The sequence below is a fragment of the Oryctolagus cuniculus genome, chromosome 6 (assembly GCF_964237555.1).
Source record: "Oryctolagus cuniculus chromosome 6, mOryCun1.1, whole genome shotgun sequence".
Lineage (NCBI taxonomy): Eukaryota > Metazoa > Chordata > Mammalia > Lagomorpha > Leporidae > Oryctolagus > Oryctolagus cuniculus.
In genome coordinates this window covers 116,586,442-116,603,729 of record NC_091437.1, presented here as the reverse complement: position 1 = coordinate 116,603,729, position 17,288 = coordinate 116,586,442, and the positions used below count along the sequence as shown (strand labels likewise).

Genomic DNA, 17,288 nt, shown 5'->3' with positions numbered 1-17,288 from the left:
TTAAAAACATATTGCTTACCATTGTTTGATGTAATGTAGCAATTTTATACATTTCCCTTGGCATGTTTATTTTTTTTTACAAAAAGTTACAGAGAGAGGTAGAGATAGAGAGAGAGGTCTCCCATCCACTGGTCCACTCCCCAGATGGCTGCAACAGCCAGAGCTGCCCCGATCCAAAGCCAGGAGCCAGGAGCCAGGAGCTTCTTCCAGGTCTCCCACGTGTGTGCAGAGGCCCAAGGACTTCTCCAGGCCATAGCAGAGAGCTGGATTGGAAGAGGAGCAGCTGGGACTAGAACCAGCACCCATATGCGATGCCAGCACTTCTGGCCAGGGCTTTAACCCACTGCGCCACAGCACCAGGCCCTCCCTTGGCATATTTCTATTTCCAACAAGCAACTGCGACCCAGGAAGATGAAACCATCACTAACTATACCAAGTGTATCACAGACTGGAGAATATTCCTCCTACACTAGCCTTGACCATCTTTGATGATTGTGCCTTTAATCACAAGACTCTTGGATGTTCTTGTAAAGAGAAGCTGTCCTGATTCAAACAAGAGAAGAGACTGTTTTTCTAGGCCTAGTTCCCTGACACTTCTAAGCAGCTGTCTTCTTGACACAGACATGATGGTTTCCCCTCAGTGTGTTCTAGAACCTTCCCTCTTTACTATCACTAGTCACAGTCCATATCTTACCACCACACCTTCTCTGCAATCTACAGTGTGATTTTCTGCATGTGGACACTTAGAGGAAAAAGCAAAAGAAAGCTAACATCGATGAAGTAACAGGAAGTTTTTTATATATTTATTTGATCCTTACCTCACAAAAATTCTGGAAATAATTAGAAAATTTATCCTCTTGCTTCCTATCCTTAGCTGACAACAAAATAAATATTTTAAAATATCCTGAAATTTAATATGGGGAGCTTTAGAAGTATCTTGGAATATCTTCTCAGTCAGGAGCTGGGTTTTTATTTTTGGCTCAGTTTGTATGTTACTATATATTCTATTATCTGCCAAGAAAGTCAGGTGTTTTATGATAGATGAAATATAAATTGGGCCAACAAAATTCTAGATCAAAATAGAGAAAAATGATAACTCTAAACCTGTAATCTTAATTTTTGCTGAATTCTTGGCAGCCAAGGCAAAGGCAGTATTACAGGGCAAATATAATTTTAATTATTTGAAAAAATTTAAAGGGAAATATAAATATAACCATAACAGAAATGTAATGCCATTATTCAGCAGCAATTTACGTTAGTATGGTAGTGACAGACTACACTAAGAGCATGGTATCCTCCCAAGGACAAATGGAGCAAGCAAGCAGTATACAACCAAGCCAATAAAGTGCAAGTTGTGGAGGCAGGGTCAAGGAGAAAATAAGTTCTCACATCAAGATCAAAGATTCTTGAGAGCTTCCCAGTACAAGCATCTTGTGTGCGTAAGGGGAAGAGTAAGGAAATAAGGCAAGGGTGTGAACAGGCTATTTAGTCATTCACTCAATCATCAAACATATGGTGCATGCTTACTGTTTGCCAAACACTTCTCTAGCTGATGAGACGATAGCAATGGGGGTAGACTTTTGGCACAGTGTTTAAGGTGCAACTTGGGACACCCACATCTATTATCAGAGTACCTAGGTATGAGTCTCTGCTCTACTTCCTACTCCACAGTTCTACTAATGCACACCTAAGAAGGGAGCAAGTGATGGTTGGAGTAGCTGGATCCTTACCATCCTTGTGGGAGACCCAGATGGAGTTCTGAGCTCCTGGGGATTAGCCTGGCTCTGCCTTGGCTGTTGCAGACATGTAAGGAGTGAACCAGTAGATGGAATATCTTTGTCTTTCTCTGTCTCTTTCTTTCTGCCTTTCATGTAACTAAAAAAAAGAATATAGTAATGAATAAATAGGCAAATATCCTCTTCTCATAAGATCTTGCAATTTATTGGAGGGTAAAAGAATGGAAGGTGGATATATAGCAATAAAACCAAGTAAACAACAACAACAAAAAAAAACACATGGATTTATAGTAGTGTTAAGAGCCATAGAGAAGGCCGGCGCCGCGGCTCACTAGGCTAATCCTCCGCCTAGCGGCGCCGGCACACCGGGTTCTAGTCCCGGTTGGGGCGCTGGATTCTGTCCCGGTTGCCCCTCTTCCAGGCCAGCTCTCTGCTGTGGCCCGGGAGTGCAGTGGAGGATGGCCCAGGTGCTTGGGCCCTGCACCCCATGGGAGACCAGGAGAAAGCACCGGGCTCCTGGCTCCTGCCATCGGATTGGCGCGGTGCGCCGGCCGCAGCGCGCCGGCCGCGGCGGCCATTGGAGGGTGAACCAACGGCAAAGGAAGACCTTTCTCTCTGTCTCTCTCTCTCACTGTCCACTCTGCCTGTCAAAAAAAAAAAAAAAGCCATAGAGAAAATGTTAAATTTTGATATCATAGAGTAATGGGTTTATTGGGGGGGGGGGGCAGTGATGGTTAGGAAAGGCTGTTCTAGGGAGTAGCTATCTGAGCAGAAACCTACATTATACACTAGAGCTGTCTACATAGATCAGAGTATGGCCCACTCCTCCAGAAAGGCAAGATATAAGAAGACCACCATGCCACTTAGAGAGCCAAATCAAATACCCACACATCAGCAAGGAAAAGTTTTAACTGAGATTGAGCACCTATACATCAGCAAGAAAAATAAGTCAGAATGTTTTGCTACTTCAAGTTTTGACACCAGTCAAAAGAGTCCTAGAAATGATCAGAAATGAATTTTCATTAAGGAAAAGAAAGGTATTAGCTGTTGAGGGAGGTAAATGGGTTTTTCAGAAAAAAGTCACTCATGTTTTCTCAGTGTCTGAATCCAAGTTATTTTAAAAATTCCAATTCTAATAATGAAAAAGGTCATTTGGCAAATTAAAATAAGTAACAAATGCATAAAAATCTTCATAAAAGCATCAAATAGCTTAAAAGAACATCAGGAATAAAACAAGATCTAGGAGCTGGTGGCTATCCAGAGACATATTTTCATCAGGAGTAAGTATAAATCAGAAGGAACCAACACAATATGGAAAACAGCTGCACTTTGAATTTACTAGGTGATCCTTAAGCATCAAAACTGAAATAAAGGGGCCACCACCTGAGTTGCCAGCATCCCATGTGTGCGCTGGTTCTAGTCCCGGCTGCTCCATTTCCAATCCAGCTCTCTGCTATGGCTTGGGAGAGCAGTAGAGGATAGATGGCCCACGTCCTTGGGGCCCTGAACCTGTGTGGGAGGCACAGGGGAGGCTCCTGGCTCCTGACTTCAGATCAGCCTAGCTCCAACCATTGCAGCCATTTGTAGAGTGAACTGGCGGATAGAAGACCTCTTTCTCTCTCTTCCTCTGCCTTTCTGCAATTCTGCCTTTCAAATAAATAAATAAATCTTTTTAAAAATATTGAATTAAAGAATTAATATCTGCACTGGATTAAAGTGATGGCATATTTTTCATAGAAAAAGCAAACGAAAGCCTCTCTAGAAGTGTACCTCATCTGAGGCTTCAGCTGTTTTCAGCAGTAATTTTTCAAATACCATGTTCAAGACATAATCTAAGAAGATGGTATACTGGATTGAATAGGATTTCTCTGAAGAACTTTGACTTATTCAGTGAATGAATTTGCACAATGAGTGCAGAAGAAATCAAAATTACATAGCAAGGTGTTGATTTAGCCCCAAGTAAAGCAGCAATTTTTTTTAATTTCTTAAATTTATTCAGTTGAAAGTCATAAAGAAAGAGACATACAGAGCTCCTACTGCTAGTTTACACTTCAAATGCCTGCAACAGCCAAGGCAGGGCCAGAGCTAGAGAGCAGCATTAGAAATACAACCCAGGGGGCTGGCACTGTGGCATAATGGATAAAGCCTCTGCTTGCCGTGCCAGCATCCTATATGGCCAACGGTTATAGTCCTGGCTGCTCCATTTCCAATCCAGCTCTCTGCTATGGCCTGGGAAAGCAGTGGAAGATGGCCAAATGCTTGGGCCCCTGCACCTGTGTGGGAGACCCGGAAGAATCTCCTGGCTCCTGACTTTGGATTGGCCCATCTCTAGCCCTTGCAGCCATTTGGAGAGTGAACCAGCAGATAGAAGCCTTCTCTCTCTCTCTGTCTCTGCCTCTCTATAACTCTGACTTTCAAATAAAAAAATAAATCTTGAAAAAAAAAAAAAAGAAAGAAACACAATCCAGGTATGCCACAGGGGTGGCAGGAATCCAATTACTTGAGCCATCACCACTGTCTCTCAGGGCTTGCATTGGCCAGAAGCTGGAGTCAAGAGCCAGTGCTGGCAGTAGAACCCAGGCATACTGACGTGGGCTACAGGTGTCTTTATCACTAGCTAAATGCCTGCTCTCTAACTGCTGTAATTTAAAGACAAAAATTATCATAAAAATGAATAGTCATATGGCATTTATAAAATATATCTAGAATGCGAAGACAGAATGTTGAGATGAAATATATATATATATCATTCTAACATGAATCAAACAGAGCTAAGATAGCTATATTAATATAAGAAAAATTATTTAAAGCAAAAATATCATTAGTAATAATTCAGAATATGTAAGCATGAGGCCAAGACACCAAAACTGTAACCATCACCACTGCTGCTTTTTAAGTATTTTAAGAGCTGTTTAATAAGGTTATATTTTATGAAGATAAGCCCCGAAAAACACAAAAGAATAAAATCGTAAGTCCCCTAAATCAGGAGTTCCCAACCTTCACACTGACATTTTGGACCAGATCAGTCAAGTCTTTTTTTTTTTTTTTTTAAGATTTATTTATTTTTTACTTGAGGGTCAGAGTTACACATAGAGAGGAGAGGCAGAGACAACTGGCCGCAACGGCCGGAGCTGCACCAGGAGCCAGGAGCTTCTTCCTGGTCTCCCACGCGGGTGCAGGGGCCCAAGGATTTGGGCCATCTTCTACTGCTTTCCCAGGCCATAGCAGAGAGCTGGACTGGAAGAGGAGCAGCCAGGACTAGAACCGGCACCCATGTGGGATGCCGGCGCCTCGGGTGAGTGTGTTAACCCGCTGCGCCACCGCGCCGGCCCCATTCAAGTCTTTTGTTATGAGGACTATCCTGTGTATTACCAAATGTTCAGTGGGATCCCTGGCCTCTGCTCACCAAAGATATTGGTATCACTTCTCAATTTTAACTCTTTCAGATATTACCAAATACCCCAGAGAAGCAAACTCGTCACTGGTTGAAAACCATTGCTTTAGATCAACTGTTTCATAACTTCCATATTTTGGTTTCAACTTTTCAGACATAGCAAAGCAGTCCTGTTTGTTATATAAAATCCATATGTAACCATGCATTCATCTACCTGTGCACCCATTCAGCACATATTTATTAGGCATCTACTCTACGCCAGGACCTGTTTCAGGTGTTTGGAACATGAGTAAAAACACAAAATCCCTTCTTTCACAAAGTTACATTGAGAAGTTTAAAGGGACGGAGAGAAAATTAATCATCTAAATGGAAATTTAAATGGGCTTCATGGAGCTGGCGCAGTGACATGGTAGGTTTAGCCTCCACCTGAGGTGCCAGCATCCCATATGCATGCCGGTTTGTGTCCCGGCTGCTCCTCTTCCAATCCAGCTCTCTGCTGTGGCCTGAGAAAGCAGTAGAAGATGGCACAAGTGCTTGGGCCTCTGAACCCGCATGAGAGACCCAAAAGAAGCTCATGGCTCCTGGCTTTGGATTGGCCCAGCTCTGGCTGTTGTGGCCATTTGGGGAGTGAACCAGTGGATGGAAGACATCGCTCTATCTCTCCCTTTCTCTGTCTGTAACTTTGCCTATCAAATAAAGAAATAAATCTTTTTTTTAAAAAAATACGCTTCACAAGAGCACAATTATAGATTTCAATCAGATCCTCCCTCAAAAATATTTCTCATTTTTACTGGGCTTATTCTCTGAAAAATAACTGATTTTGAAATCAACTTTTATCACAAGACAGAAAAGAAAAAAAGCTTATGAGTAGGTAAGCCTGACCTTCCTACTTTTTGAACAAATGAGGTGATGTTACTTAAGTTTTGGAATCTCTATATTGAAGATAAGCAAGGCATCCCTTTTCTCCCCTGAATCACTTTCATTATTTTATCATTTTTATTATTTTTTCATTGGCTAGCAGAATAAACTTTCCAAGTTTGACTAGTAACAGAAAATACTGTTCACCAATCACCATACCATGTAGAACAGTACTATTTTGCAACACCAAATATTGTGGGCATCTAGCACCAACCTGCCTTTAATTAATAAGATCACATTTAGAAGTATAAAGTCAAAACTCAGATAATTTTATTTAACAAAGTAGAAAAAAATCCATTAGTTATGCTCCTACCTTAATTGGGTTCTCAATGTTTAAACTAGATTTTTAACAAAATCATCATTGTATCAAGGGTAATAGTTTATATATTTTCTCTATGATTTTTTTTCAAAAAGTCATATGAAATTTAGATTTAGAAGGGTATAAAACATGATAGTATATAATTCAACACCCCTCTCTTTACCCACCCCCAAATAAGAAATAGCAGAAAACATGATCTCATTCTCATAAAACAAGTGACAGGGAAAGCATTTAGTAAAGTTTTGGAACTCACTAATTCTATATTAGCTAAGCTTACATCACTTACATAAAACCACAGAGCCCACAAGGGGTTTCCATTAGGAAAGTATTGGCTTAAGTCCCATTTTTTTAAGGTCACTGAATGCTATTTTAAATGTATATCTTCTAATAAATGGAGCTGATGATGGTGGTACTGACATCCAAAGAAAAATACACTATTTTCAAAACAAGGTCAAATGTTATAACACCGTTTAATGAGCTTCAAGGATGGGCTATATTTTTCCTTCATAGTTAACAGAAACAGAAAATGAACTATTAATACAAAAACAAGAATGAATTATATCTCCAATGTTGTTACTCAAAGAGGGCAGAATAGCAATGAAGATGAAACAGATAAGAGCAATTTCTCATGGCTAGTTGAGCCAAGTGGATACTTCAAACCAACTCATTAGACTGGGGAGATATTTGGGCATGTCCTGACTTTGGTTTTACAGACATTTCCTGGTGTATCATTTTTAAACTTTAAGGCTGTTTTTCTAACCATCTTTGAAGCAAGAGTTTTGAAAGTTTTGATAGAAGTTTTGATATAACTAGAAACATAAAATATAAAAAAGACATCAGGATTTCACTTTCCCAAGGAATTCCTTTCCCACAATTGTATTGCACTTTCTAGACCACTTAAGGATATTTTTGATCATGGACATGTTGAAATTTGTTATAGTCATGCTTCAAGTATTTTATTTCACAGAAATATTTCTCTTAAGCTCAAACTAAATGGTGTCCCTGGGAACACTGGTATCTATGTCCATGTATTTGTGTATAACTATTCATATATGAAAATAATTCTGTACCATGAAAGCAGGTGAATTCATTTGGAAATGATGAGCACCATTCAAAAGTAAAATAACTTTCATCACTTGATTTTGTATTAAGCACAAAAAGGTAAAATAAGTTAGTGAAAACCTGTGTGAAATATTTAGCCTTTAGAAATTAGAGAAACATTCATCAGAGAATAAAAGCAACACAGAGTCTGCACCATGACAGACCCAAGGTATGTGTCTGGAGAGAGGACATCATCGCAAGACATAGTTAAGAATGGTGTGGATCAAAATCAGTCCGCACTGGCTATAAATAGAGAAGTCATTTAACTACAAATATCTAAGAAAAGGAGGGACGTTAGAATGAGTAGCAGGTGACAAGTTGTGTAAAGTTTCTAAAAATAAGGAAGTTCTACAATGAAAGTTTCTATTTTGAGAGGAATCCAATCTGGCAATCAGAAACCAAGTGAGCCATGTGGTGGAGGGAGGGGTTGAGGAGGTAGATAAAGTAGAAAGAAACAGAGGGGCTGGCATTGTGGCACAGTGGGTTATACCAGCACTGGAGTGCTGGTATTCTATATGGGAGCTACTTTCAGTCCTGGCTACTCCTCTTCCAATCCAGTTCTCTGTTAATGCACCTGGGAAACCAGTGGAAGATGGCCCAAATATATGGGTCCTTGCATCCATTCCATGTGGGAGATACGGATGAAGCTGCTTGCTATGTCTCTGTCTCTTCCTTTCTCTCTCTGTAATTCTACCTTTAAAATAAATACAATAAATATTTAAATAAATAAATAAACAAACAGAAAATCAAAGTTGAAGATCCAGGGAAAGCAGACCCAGTTCAGGGAAAAAAAATTCGTTCAGTTTTGTTGCCTAACCAAGGTAGCCCAGTAGAAGGTAAATGAGTCTGCAGAGAAAAAACATAGAACAGAGATTTTCAGGCAAAGAGAATGTGGAGAATAAGAAGCAATGTACATTGTTGAGATCTGAGACCATTCCACCCTTGTACATCCTTGGCTACAGATCAGTGGTTACTCTGAGAGCTGCAAGTTGAATCACTAAGGTAATATCATGATATGTAAACTGCAGACATCATTACCATTAGGACTGAACAGATCGGCCGGCGCCACGGCTCACTAGGCTAATCCTCCACCTTGCGGTGCCGGCACACCGGGTTCTAGTCCAGGTCGGGGTGCCGGATTCTGTCCCGGTTGCCCCTCTTCCAGGCCAGCTCTCTGCTGTGGCCAGGGAGTGCAGTGGAGGATGGCTCAAGTACTTGGGCACTGCACCCCATGGGAGACCAGGATAAGTACCTGGCTCCTGCCATCGGATCAGCGTGCCGGCCGCAGCGCGCTGGCCGCGGCAGCCATTGGAGGGTGAACCAGCGGCAAAGGACGACCTTTCTCTCTGTCTCTCTCTCTCTCACTGTCCACTCTGCCTGTCAAAAAAAAAAAAAAAAAAAAGGACTGAACAGGAAGCAGTAGCTCAGACCAAACCTTTTTTTTTTCTTTCTTTCTTTTTTCTTTTTTATCTTTTATTTAATGAATATAAATTTCCAAAGTACGACTCATGGATTACAATGGCTTCACCCCCCTATACCGTCCCTCCCACCCACAACCCTCCCCTTTCCCACTCCCTCTCCCCTTCCATTCACATCAAGATTCATTTTCGATTATCTTAATATACAGAAGATCAGCTTAGTATACCTTAAGTAAGGATTTCAACAGTTTGCTCCCACACAGAGACATAAAGTGAAAAATAATAGATGATTTTTTTTAAATGATGATGAAATCAGATCAGACCTATTGTCATGTTTAATCCCAGTGAGAGTCAAGTTGGGAATTGATAATTTCTTTTTTTTTTTTTTACAGAAGATCAGTTTAGTATACATTAAGTAAAGATTTCAACCTTTTGCACCCCCATAGAAACACAAAGTGAAATATACTGTTTGAGTACTCGTTATAGCATTAAGCCTCAATGTACAGCACATTAAGGACAGAGATCCTACATGAGGAGTAAGTGCACAGTGACTCCTGTTGTTGACTTTACAAATTGACACTCCTGTTTATGGCATCAGTAATCTCCCTATGCACCAGTCATGAGTTTCCAAGGCTATGGAAGCCCCTTGAGTTCTCCGACTCTTATCTTGTTTAGACAAGGTCGTAGTCAAAGTGGAGGTTCTCTCCTCCCTTCAGAGAAAGGCACCTCCCTCTTTGAAGACCTGTTCTTTCCACTGGGATCTCACTCACAGAGATCTTTTTGCCAGAGTGTCTTGGCTTTCCATGCCTGAAATACTCTCATGAACTACCTATAAATAGTTTGTATACATTATTTCACTTTATCATTCATTAATACTATTTTTGCTATCTACCAACTGTTGTGTCAGATATTTTCCCAACAGTTACATGTTATTGATATCCCCAACTTAGACAAAAAAAAAAAGTGAGATAGCGTAAATGAGTTATGTGTCCAGCTCACACAACTAAAAACTTTTCAAGCTAGGCAAATTTAAATTTCTTTGGAGAAATGGATTCAAGACTCTTCTTTGCTGTTCAAGGGATTTGTGTTTCTGGGGAAAATGCTCCTCCTGTGTTCTTTTTCCCTCATGGGCTTCTCATACTATAAAAGAGAAACTGCAAAAATTTGTTTTATTCTCAAATTTGATTTATAATAACTCCAAGGAATTCCTGAAGGAAAATGAGGGCATTGATGAAATGTGATAGGTGCTTTAACTATTAACCCCATAAATAGTCCAAGCAAAATTTTTCTCTTGGCAGTACCATTGCTTGAGGATTTTCCTCTTGGTATACTTTTTATTATAAAATATCATATATCTACAAACTTTAGGGATACACAAATACCTAAGATTCTTTACTTTAACACAGAATTTGATTATGAAATCTACAGATTCAAATGAATTTTAATATGTCTTTGAAACAGAAAGCAAGAAGCAACTATGGAAAAATGTAGCTTTGACTCAGATCTACAACTTTTTATTTCCTGAGTGTCTGTTCTCAGCGAAGTCCTTTCTCATAAGCTGTTATATTCATCTGAGTCCTTTTAATGTTTTACTTAAACCTGGGTTTCATTTCCAAACTACAACCACTCCAGGTCAATGGGGAACTTTATAAAAACCAAAACTCAGAAACAATTAAATGTAATATGGTAAACATACAGGCTTCCCAAAATTTCTCCAAAACAAAACTTAGTATTAGAGTCACATGCTAAAAACCTCTCCAATTTTTAGATTGGCTAACGAATAAATGTTTAAGAAGTATAGTCAGTGGCATATATGAACCAAATATGTGGCTAAAGAGAAGTGAGGCTAACTCAGTTAGGCAACAAATAGTCTCCAACTGTTAGGCATTCCTTGGATTCCACCCCAAAATCCTAGTTTCTATGTGAAGTATTTTTCAGACAGTACAAGAATTCTATTGTTCAAGGAATGTTCCTTGAGTATCATTTTAGTTAAGGACATAGTGAAATTCTCAGAACCCAAATCCCAGTTAGATAAAAAAAAAAAAAGTCATCTTTATTTGTGCAGTTTAACAGAGAATACCCTTTCCAGTCACTCCTGAAACAAAGAAGATTCTCAGAGGCAGTGTGCTAATAATATGGGAGGAATCATGAGCTTGCAGTTTGAACTACTGAGTTCAAGGTCAAGCTCAAGCACTGGTTTATGATTTGGGCCAGTGGTTCTCCAACTGTGGTCTCCAAACTTGCAACATCAGAATCACTTGAGGACATAAGTAGAAAGGCAAATTCTAGGGCTCTCCAGCCTATTGACTCAGAAACTCGGGGGTTGGGGTCCAACTTTTTGGGTTCTAAGAACCAAGAGATTCTGATGCATACTCAAGTTTGCAGGAAACTATTTCAGTCAAGTTACTTCCCTGGAGGCTCAATTCCCTCATTTTCAAACAGGAAGAATGATACAAATCTGTCTTTTTAAAGAATCATAAAATATCAAATAGACATATAAAATTGCTTCTCAAACTTGCAAATTACTAACAATTGCAAAGTGCTGATCCAGAAAGATAACACTTAATGCCATTTATCAATATGAAATGTTCAGATTAATATTCAGGTGATTAAAGTTCTAAAGGAAGATTCTGAGCAAGAATGCAACTGAAAAGTGAAGTTTTCTGTTAGGTCTGCAATGTTCTGTATGTGGTATTTTAGTATAAACTGCACATCAAAGACAAACCTCTTGATGCTCCTGGTGATGATCATTAAAACTTTTTTCTCACTTTCATCACGTCTACTTTTTCTTCAAATGATTGCACTTTGAAAAATAACTGGACTCCTCAGAGAAAGAGAAGACAGAAAATCTGTGCTTAAAAGATTAAAAAAAATTCAAAGGAATGAAAAACAGTAAATTGCTTTTCTCCCTGTCAAAAGGACTGAATCACAACTGCTTCAGAAGCTAAGTTTTCTACACTTTCTTTTAGAATCTAGAGAAAGAGATTGGTAGCACTTCCCTCCCAGAAATCCCACTCTGATATCCTATCAATACAAAGCCTTTCAGCAGCAAATAACAACAGATTTTCCCCTCCTGTCAAAAATTATGAAAATAGGGGCTGGTGTTGTGACATAGCAGGTACATCCATGACCTGCAACACCGGTTCGTATCTCAGTAGCTCCACTTCCTATCCAGCTCCCTAATGGCCTGGAAAAAGCAGCAGAAGATGGCCCAAGTGTTTGGGCCCCTGCCATCCATGTGGGAGACACAGAAGAGGCTTCTGGCTCCCAGCTTTGGCCATGCCAGGCCATTGTGGCCCTCTAGGGAGTGAACCAGTGGTTGGAAGAGCTCCATCTGTCTCTGTAACTCTGCCTTTCAAATAAAACAAATCTTTAAAAAAATGTGAAAATAATTGGACATTTTCCTCCTTCACATTTTTAATTCAACAATAAAATCACTGCCTATCTGCCTCTCTTCATTTTCCAAGCTAATTATTGTTTTTTTCTTTAATTTTTCTTTTTTTAAGGTTTTAAAACTTTATTTACATATTTAAAAATTGTTCATTCCAAAAATTAAAAATATTTGAACAAAAAAAGGCACTCGGATTAAACTCTATTTTACAGCCTGCTGTACATCTTAGGTCATCTTGGTTTTCCCTCTAGATTACAACATAGTCCCACCCAGCTTCTTCCTTCACCACTATGCACATTCTTTTCCCTTCCTGCAAGACAGAAGGGAGATGGATGAGGAAGGCATAGCATTGGACATCAGTCATTCTCCATTCTTTGATGTGAAAGGGGCAGCACAGTCATTTAAACTTGATCCAACCTCTTTGCATCTTACAAAGTTAAACAGCTCAGAGAAGTAAAACAAGAAGGCAATGCCTATGGAATGTACAGTCCATACTGACAGGCTACACCTCATTATGATTCACCTGCTTGATTCTCCTCTTCAATCGTTTCTTTTGAAGGCAGTGGATTTTTTTTCTTGTGTTTCTATCTTCTTCAGTTTCTACTTATTGAACTGTTCATCTCAGCCACATCAGGTTTGTCAGACATGGCTGCAGAGGAGGCCAAGGGAGACCACTGAACAAACTAAATCCAACCTAGGCAATGGCCACCACTGAGCCCTTTAATTTTTCTAATTTTAAATTGCTGTATTTACCTTTTCCCTGTGATCTCTCCAGGACCCACTTTAATTTCTAGAGATTTCTCCAAACATAAATTCCAAAGTTCTTATAGGGCAACATCCATATTTATTCACTTACCTTTTGAGAACTCCCTGAGGGTAGCAATTCTTCAAATCTTTGTGTCTAATACTTCACAGAAGATTTGGCCACAGAGAAAGTACCCAAAAAGTGTCACTTAAAACTAAAATAGAAGATTTATACCTATTGTACAAGCAGATCCTAAACAGAGTACTAAAACTCAATGTTATAACAGAGAATAATGGGCCAGCATCCTATTGAATAGAGAAAAACTGGAAACATCCCCACTGAGATCCAGACCCAGACACCATTGCTATTCAATATACTCCTGGAAGGGTTAGTCAGAGCTATTAGGCAAGAAAAAGAAATCAAAGGGATACAAGTAGGAAAGGAGGAAATCAAACTATCCCCATTTGCAGATGACATGATCCTATGTATAGGGGATCCAAAAGACTCCGCTGAGAGACTGTTGGAACTCATTGAAGAGTTTAGTAAAGTGGTAGGTTATAAAATTAACACACAAAAATCACCAGCCTTTGTAAACACAGACAATGCCATGGCTAAGAAAGAACTTCTAATATCAATCCCATTCACAATAGCTATAAAAATATTGAATACTTTGGAATAACCAAGGATGTCAAAAACCCCTATGATGAGAATTACAAAACATTAAGGAAATAAAAAGAAGATACAAAAAAATGGAAAAATGTTCCATGTTCATGAATTGGAAGAATCAAGATCATCAAAATACCAATGACATTCTTCTCAGATCTGTAAAAAACAATGCTAAAATTCATATGGTAACACAATAGGCCCTGAATAGCTACAGCAATCATCTACAAGAAAAACAAATCCAGAGGCATCACAATATCAGATTTCAAGACATACTACAGCCAGTTATCATCAAAATGCCTGGTACTCGCGAAAAAAGAGACATGCAGAGCCATGGGACAGAATAGGAACTCCAGAAATCAGTCCATGCACCTACAACCAATGTATCTTTGACAAAAGAGCTAAAATCAATCCCTGGAGCAAAGACATTCTCTTCAACAAATGGTGCTGAGAAAACTGGATCTGTGTGTGCAGAAGTATGACAAAACCCTTACCCTACACCTTCCATAGAAGTCCACTCAAAATTCATCAGAGACCTAAATATAAGATCCAATATCATATAACTAGAGAACATTGGGGAAACTCCACAAGACATCTTTGAAAAGACCCTAGAATCACAGGCAATCCAAGCCAAAATTGACAAATGGTATTACATCAAGCTGAGAAGCTTCTGTACTGCCACAGGAACTCAGAAAAGTGAAGTGAAATGCAAATTAAAACCACAATGAGGTTTCACCTCACCCAGTTAGAAAGGCTGTCACACAGAAACAATAAAAACAACAAAACCAACAAATGCTGTCAATGATATTGGGGAAAAGATACCATAATCTAGTTTGTGGGATGTAAACTGGTATAGCCACTGTAGAAGACAGTATGTAGATACTTCAGAAATCTGAATAGACCTACTATATGACCCAACCATCCTACTCCTGGGAATTTACCCAAACAAAAAAGAAATAAGCATATGAAAAGTTATGTCTACCCCATGTTCATTGCAGGACAATTCACACTAAGATATTGAATTAACCCAGATGTCCATCGACTATTGGCTACATAAAGAAATTACAATATATACACATTATGGAGTACATTCAACTATTAAAAAAATAAATTTTGTCTTTTGCAACAAAATGGACACAACTGGAAACCATTATACTTATTTAAATAAGCCAGTCCCAGGCCGGTGCCATGGCTCACCAGGCTAATCCTCCGCCTGCGGTGCCGGCACCCCAGGGTTCTAGTCCCGGTCAGGAGTGCAGTGGAGGATGGCCCAGGTCCTTAGGCCCTGCACCCACATAGGAGACCAGGAGGAAGCACCTGGCTCCTGGCTTCGGATCAGCACAGCGCGCCGACCACAACGCACCGGCCGTAGCAGTCACTTGGGGGGTGAACCAACGGAAAAAGGAAGACCTTTCTCTCTGTCTCTCTCTCTCTCACTGTGTAACTCTGCCTGTTAAAAAAAAAAATAAGCCAGTCCCAAAAAGACAGATATCATATATTCTCACTGATCCAAGGTAACAAATAGAATACCTAAGATGTAATGTATTGGAGTGAAATGGACATTTTGAGATTCCATGATTGCTTACAGCCTTTGTCATTTCCATTGAGGAACAGTGGGGATTTTTTTTTCATACTATGTGTTGAATCTTTCACATAGGGTAGGGTTAAGTTTACTATCATTAAGTAAATTGAAAATACATCCTTGTAAGAATCAAGAGTGGGAATAGGAGAGGGAAGATGAAGAGGGGTTGGAACATGGGCAGGAGGGAGAATAGGATGAGAGATACCACTTTGTTCCTAAATCTGTACGTGTGAAATATATGAAACTTGTATTAATTAGATAAAATTAAAAAAAATTCCAAAGTCATGTTCTTTATTTATACACTGGTCTGCCTCCCTAAAGGCATAACATAATTAATTTTGGTATCCACTATCATTATATTGAAAATTATTCTTTTGCTGATTATGACAGCACTATCTGGTGTCCTTCATTTCCTCTGTTTGTCATTTGTCCCACCAGCTGCCCCTTCTTCAAATGTGTAGAACTAATCCTGAACCAGTTGGACCAAAGTTCAGTTGAATTTGGAGTTTTCTTATTTTAAGATATTTACAGACATTTCTGACACAGGTGCTACAAAAGCAAAACAACTCAGATCCTGTCAAAATTATTTTAAATTATTGGGATCTGGGTAATTATGTGTCACCAAAATTATGAGTACAAAATTACTTTGTCAAAGAAATAGCAAATTAACAGCACTACTAAGTTGCATACTGAATGTAGTTTAAGAACATTATTTAGGTTTACTCATGTAACAAATACTTATTAAGTTGATGACGTTCAAGGTATTATAGGTATAGAGGTGGGAAAAAGTATTTCTTCTCTTGGGAAGCTTATAGTCAAACAGAAAGACATACTTGAATTACTCTATTTTGTTTTCCCTGTTATAATGGCATCATGGAAGAAGCAACAACCGAAGGTAAATTTTATATTATATATATATATGTACATATATATATTACCACAATAAAAACACTATATATAGTCTTTTTAAAATTTTTTTTAACTTTTATTTAATGAATATAAATTTCCAAAGTATGGCTTATGGATTACAATGGCTTCCCCCCCAATAACGTCCCTCCCACCCGCAACCCTCCCCTCTCCCACTCCCTCTCCCCTTCCATTCACATCAAGATTCATTTTCGATTCTCTTTATATACAGAAGATCAGTTTAGCATACATTAAGTAAAGATTTCAACAGTTTGCTCCCACACAGAAACATAAAGTGAAAAATAATAGATGATTTTTTTAAATGATGATGAAATCAGATAAGACCTATTGTCATGTTTAATCCCAGTGAGAGTCAAGTTGGGAACTGATAATTTCTTTTTTTTTTTTTTTTTTTTAACAGAAGATCCTAAACAGCACTTTGGCCTCAGAATCAGCCCTAAAGGTATTCTGATCTGGCTGAAAAGCCCATGAGAGTATTTCAGGCATGGAAAGCCAAGACACTCTGGCAAAAAAAAAAAAAAAAAAAAAAACACAACACCTAAATGAAAGATCTCTGTGATTGAGATCCCAGTGGAAAGAACAGGTCTTCAAAGAAGGAGGTACCTTTCTCTGAAGGGAGGAGAGAACCTCCACTTTGACTATGACCTTGTCTAAACAAGATAAGAGTCGGAGAACTCAAGGGGCTTCCATAGCCTTGGAAACTCATGACTGGTGCATAGGGAGATTACTGATGCCATAAACAGGAGTGTCAATTTGTAAAGTCAACAATAGGAGTCACTGTGCACTTACTCCTCATGTAGGATCTCTGTCCTTAATGTGCTGTACATTGAGGCTTAATGCTATAACGAGTACTCAAACAGTATATTTCACTTTGTGTTTCTATGGGGGTGCAAACTGTTGAAATCTTTACTTAATATATATAGTCTTTTAAACATAGATTTTACACTGATCTTTCTAATATTTGAAAAATCTTTAGTATAAAATATGTCTCTAGAGAGCAAAAAGGACTGAAACCTCAACCTGCTGTGTATCAACCCAAAAAAACAACTAATAGAAAACCAACTACTTATGGAGTGCTTTCTGGATTGATGGAT

General features: G+C 38.9%; 1 protein-coding gene across 3 annotated transcripts in view; it reads right to left on the bottom strand.

Moving 5' to 3' along the window:
* Positions 1 to 17,288, bottom strand: part of LRRC69 (leucine rich repeat containing 69) — a 136,270-nt gene that overhangs the window by 88,288 nt on the left and 30,694 nt on the right. The gene's annotated exons all lie outside the window — the stretch shown is intronic.